Source organism: Platichthys flesus, chromosome 9 (assembly GCF_949316205.1).
Source record: "Platichthys flesus chromosome 9, fPlaFle2.1, whole genome shotgun sequence".
NCBI lineage: Eukaryota > Metazoa > Chordata > Actinopteri > Pleuronectiformes > Pleuronectidae > Platichthys > Platichthys flesus.
The window spans coordinates 7,938,523-7,944,522 of NC_084953.1; positions in this window are offsets into that span (position 1 = coordinate 7,938,523).

Below are 6,000 nucleotides of genomic sequence, written 5' to 3' on the forward strand. Positions count from 1 at the left end.
CAAATGAAATTCAAATCCCACTTTAAACCAAACAGAGCCAACATATTCAAATACTTCCCTTACAAGCTCCTTCTGTTCCACAGAGACTTAAAGTTACATTCAGGATAATGTTGAACAGAAAACAGAAACTGAAAAAGCTTTTCCAGAACCAGCGGATACTTCCAACAACTGGTAATTGCATTTACAATGGTTCTGTTCTTAAAGGTTCCCTGTGTGGGATTCAGTGACGTCTGTTGGTGAAGCTGCATGTTGCAGCTCTTCCAAACATGAAAGAGAACCTGTGGAAACCTTCAGGTGTCATAAAAACTCAAAAGGTGTTTAGTTTGACCAGTCTGGGCCACTGTAAAAAACACATATAAAGGGTAAAGAAAACTAAAATTCGTACAATTTGGATGAAACACATTAGTAAAAACATCATGGGATTATTTTATGTTCAATTTCTACCAATAAATACCTTTCACCTAAATTGTACACACTGGACCTGTAAGTGTGATATTTGAACAACATGGATAATAAACTGGAAGCAGCTGAATGGAAGTGAGCCAGACTTTTTTCATTGAGATAATAAAACGAGTTGTTTGCATTAGACTGCAGTTCCTCAAAGGCAAATAGAGAATAAAGTCTTCTGTGGAAATACTTGAAGAATACCTGGAATCTGCTCCTTTGCTTCTTTGTTCTTTCAGCTGTGGCCGGAATTTACACGATATCTCATTGAGTTCTGTGAACAACAATCTGAGGGAAACAGAAAATGAACACAGCATTTCTTTGGCCTTTAAAGCCCTGAAGCAAAGAGTGTGTTCACCCTTCTTAAAGACACATCAAACTATGTTACTGTTGTTAATTAGAGTTTCCTGTTTAGATTGATTGTGTATTGTGTGTACTTTCCTTTCGTGTAACAGTCTGTGTTAACCCCACATCCCCCGAACATTCAATGTGTCATGCTATCTTCTATATTGTCTCACATGAGGAACCTCATTCGAGCCGTGTATGATCTGCCCCCCCGCATGTGAGCAGCAGCGTCTGTTTACAGTCGGCTCAGTGAGAACAGGCTGCTCCTCCACGGAGACGTACATGTAGAGCTACAGGAGCAGCAGGAGAGGGAGGAGCAGCGTGTGTGATGTACAGGACTGCAGAACATGTAAAGAACAGTGGAAATGTTAGACTGTTTTGAATGAAACTGATAAACGTGGGAGTGTAGTACCCGGAGACTGAGGCCGTGGCAGCTGGTAGAGACAGACTGACTTATCAGTTGACTGGTGAAAATGATTTGCCAATATGAAAACTTAAATTTTACATCATAAACAATGCAGAAAATATTTGTCTTTACTATTTTCTCAATAAAAGTTCTATATATATATATATTTTTTTAATTTATTGCAGTAATAATAATAATAATGTTTATGGTTAAAAATATCAAGCCTCAATTATACATTTCTTTATCGTATCAGTTTGATAACAACTTACTAGGAAGCATTTATATTTTAAATAATATATTTGAACACAAATCTTTTCCTCCCTACTATCAGTAGTAGCATCGGCTTCCAGAAATCGGTCGAGCTGTAGAACTAAATTCACTGAATTACAAAAGGAAACATGAAACATTTTCATTTCCGTTTTTATCTTTCGCTTATCAGACTCCTCAAAACAGAGAGACTGCTATTTTAATAAGCTTCTATTTTATCAAATGTCTTAATTTACTTTTTATGGTCCTGTTGCACTGAAATGTCTCGTGTGACTTTTAATGTGAAATGCTTTTAATTTTTAAGCATCACGCACAGATTAAGTTATTTATGAGTCCTACTAGATGTGAATCATCAGCAGCGATAAACATTATCAGACTTAACACTGACCCAGATCTTTACTCTAGATCTTCACTCTATCTTCGCTTTAGATCTTCACTCTTCATTTTCACTCTTCATGTCACAAACTGAAAAAACACGAAAACTTGTAGGATGCTCATTGGTTTCCTGTCGGCTCAAAATTTCTGCTCCTGTTGAATCAGCGAGTTGAAAGAGTTCAAACTGAAGAAACTGCACATTAGCAATGTGAACCACAGTAATGTTAAAAGAAATGGCCCAAATTTGTCAAAAATGCCGGAATCAACCGATAAATTGTACGACAATGTTCAACTTCTCTCGACATTTTGTGATACAGACGACATCAGTGCACTAAATTGTAGCTTCAGCCTCATATTGGAAATCACTTAGGCCCGAATATGAAAGGAATCATCAAAGGACATCCACGTCTCCTCTTTTTCAGTCATTTGTTTTAGTGAAAAAGAAAGACTTAATGATTTATAACACATTCTGTCCTTGCTGCTATATTAATGTCTGCGTATTACACTTCATTTAGTTTCACCGCTGCATCGCTTCAGCCTGTGTGAGCTGAGCTCTTCTCGCTCGTGACTTGAAAAAAAAACAAATCTGTTCATCAAAAGTAATAAAAGTGCTTCATCATGCCCTGGAGAGAAAGAGCTTGTTGAGTCTATTCGGCGCCTCTAGCTCACTGGCACGTTCATCCACCATCACTCAGCACATGGCAGCGCCTGGTGCTGTCGATGAGTCATATGCTTCAGAGACGAGTCCTAGTCATAATTCATTTTTATTTTGTATCCATCTATTACTCTTCAATTTTTCTGCTTTATACGTTGCTGGGAGGGATAGTGTAATATTCTGCTTATGATGTATTTTTGTTCATATTTAAAGTGGCGCACGAGTTCGAACCCTCAGCTCGTCAAAGTAAAGGTTTGAAGTGATTCTGGTTTCCAGCAGGAACATTAGTTTTTAATGGCAGCGGTGGAAGATTAATTTGAGTTTAAACAGAACGTTTCTCTTATTCTTTAGTTCTCTTTCCTCTTCACAAGTTTACAGCTGATGCTTAGAGAGCGTTTGTATGTGTGCTGCACTATGGCCTTAATTCTGTCATCATGACTGTTAGAACCAGGGATCATCAGAGGCTGAAATCTCTTTAATTTCTCTCAAGTTTAAAATGTAGTGAACAAAGTAAGATATTGGAGTTACATAATGTGTATTTAACAAACAGGGACTTGTAAAAGGGTGATGATTGTTTTTTGTTGTTATTTTCCTCTATTTACTGATTTAAAGTCATTTTAAATCCGCCTCATTTTGTTGTTTCATCTTTGTTTCAGTTGGCGCAACTACAAACCTCATCAATGTCTTGGCTTGAGGTAAATCGATTCACGGCTTCTACTCTTACACACCCACACACCCACACACACACACACCTTCTACCGGCCTAATCAAGACTGTAGTTTACTCTGGTGATAAGTGGGACGTAAGATACAAACCTCCGTGTGATTCTGCCGCCGTGCGTCAGATGATGACTTGGTTTTGAACTTGAATCACCTCACGGCCGTAAAAAGTTTTATCTCGTCTTCAGGGCTTTGTTCTCAGAGAATAAAGACACAAGGACAGAGTCACATCAGTTGTAAGTTTGTTCAGAAGATAAACGTGTTCTAAAATGACGTCTCAGGCTGAGCTTGCTTCATTGATGTTTTGGGGAATTTGTCAGCGAGGTTCGGCAACAAGGAAACAATTGAATTTCCTCATGTTTATTGGATATGAATATTAATCAAACCCATTCAGCCTCAGGCAAGTCACCAACTGCTCTCCTGACAAACTCAGATAATAACAGTCCTTTATTAAGGCTGGTTTACATTATAAATTCTTGATATCCTATTAATATTAGATTTTTGTTAGTTTTAGCTGGAAGATAAAGACTGAGCCTTAATAACTAATATGTAACTTTTATAACTAGCTATTAAAAACTTTTTTGGACATGGAGGTTCTTGCGCTTTGTTTCAAACTATGAATTCTGGTCCTGAATGATAAAGGTGTCGCTCACAGGCGTAAACTCAAGCTGCTTCCATCATGAACTCCAGATACTCTCCTGAAATGATCCAGAGGGGCTGTTTGTGAGGAGGCACATGTCTGAGGCAGGTGCTGTGGACTTGCTGAGGCAGTTTCCCTTTGCAGCCCCCTAGTGAACATTCCAGAGAATGCCTGGGTGGAGCCACACGTGTAGAAAAAGAGCAAGACGGTGTCAAATCGGAGACACAATGAGATTTGAGAGCATGTGGCGGTGTTGGACAATCTCCTGTTGCTTTCTTTATATTTGAAAAGAGAAACTTTTACGCTACAGAACCTGGACTTTGTATTTGAAACCAGCTCTACAGCCAATTATCACCTGCAGCTCCCCCACGGAACTTTTGTTTTCGCTGCTCGGCCTGAAAAAGCCTCGTGCTCAGGACCAACACCACGCGGACCCAGTCAGAGAGTCAAGGTGAACGTGGTGAAACAATCAGGAGTGGTTATGTCTTCAACGCTTAAAGCCCCTATAGCTCCGACATGTATATATTAGATGTATATGTATAAACCCGACAGACGACTGAAGGTTGTTTTCCTCTTGACTGCTGATGGTGTTTTTCTGCTTCTCACCATCATGTTTATCACCACAGACAGAAGCTGTGCGGAGGAACGTGACCACAACCCCCCCCCCCCCCCCCCCACCCCCCACAGCTTCTCTCCCCGGCTGCTCCATACGCTATGTTCTTTTTGAGCGCTCCTTTTTGAAGAGCGTCTAGAGTTCATGAAATCCTCCAGCCTCAGTGTGCCTGCAGAGGCAATCAGGGCCACGACAGGGGGGGGGGGGGGGGGGGGGGCTGATTGGAGACTTGTTGTATTTTGGGGTTGACTCTGATCATACACTCCCGGGCGTCATTATACTGATCGTACAGGTGAATGTTACAGCTCTGCTTCTTCTGCCTCGCTGCTGATCACACTCACAGTGGGGAGGTTTATCCAGTCTCTCTCCCTCTCTCTCTCTCTCTCTCTCTCTCTCTCTCTCTCTCTCTCCCTCTCGCTCTCTCTCTCTCTCCCTCTCTCTCTCTCTCAGTACTGATTAATTCATGTTCATTTTGCCAATTAAGAAAACAGCAGCGGCTTCGATTGCACTCATGGGTTCATGGAGGATCGACGTGTCCTGATTAAAATGCTTTTGTCTTCTATTAGTACATCATCAACCAGAGCTTATCTCTGTGTGTGTGTGTGTGTGTGTGTGTGTGTGTGTGTGTGTGTGTGTGTGTGTGTGTGTGTGTGTGCGTGTGCGTGTGTGTGTGTGTGTGTGTGCCAACAGTAGCAGCCTAGACATATTGCCCATAGTCCAACATGTATAACACAGCAGGTATCCCACAATCCACTGGGCTTCCGTCTGCTTCACACAGCATGTCACCACGCATACACATGCGCAGCGATCCTTATTAGGACTTTGCACTGACTCCCATTCAATGTGGACACCCTAACCAAAATCCCTAACCTTAACCAATGAATGTCTAAGTAAAATATTAATACACACACACCTCTATCATAACCACATGCATAATCCTTATCTAAATCGAATTCTAACCTTAAAGGGATAGTTCACTGAAAAAGGAAAATTTGCCCATTATCTACTCACCGCTATGCCGATGGAGGTGTTTGACTCCACAAAACACTTTTGGAGGTTCAGTGGTTAACAGTCCACCCACCCCTCCATTAGCATAGAAGTGGTGTGTAGATAATGAGCCAATTTTCATTTTTCCGTGAACTATCCCTTTAAGTCTTTGAAAAAGTGAGAAATAGCTATAATTTCCTCACTCTGTATGGTCTATGTTCGAAATGGTATAAATTCAAGTACACACACACACACACACACACACACACACACACACACACACACACACACACACACACTTATTATCGTGTACTGCATCCTCGAATCACAGGAAACCTTCACACTCAGATTATCTCTCCCTTTCAGACGTTCACTGGTCTTTCACTCTGTATTTCCAGCAGAATGTGTCACAGAAAGCTGCAGTGAGTGCTGCAGGCGGGCGTCAGCTACTAATCCAATCACTAACAGACGACACACAGGCAATGAATGTTAATCAGCTCGCTCGTCTTTTGAGGGGAAAACGCCCTCTGACTCCATCAAATCGTTTTT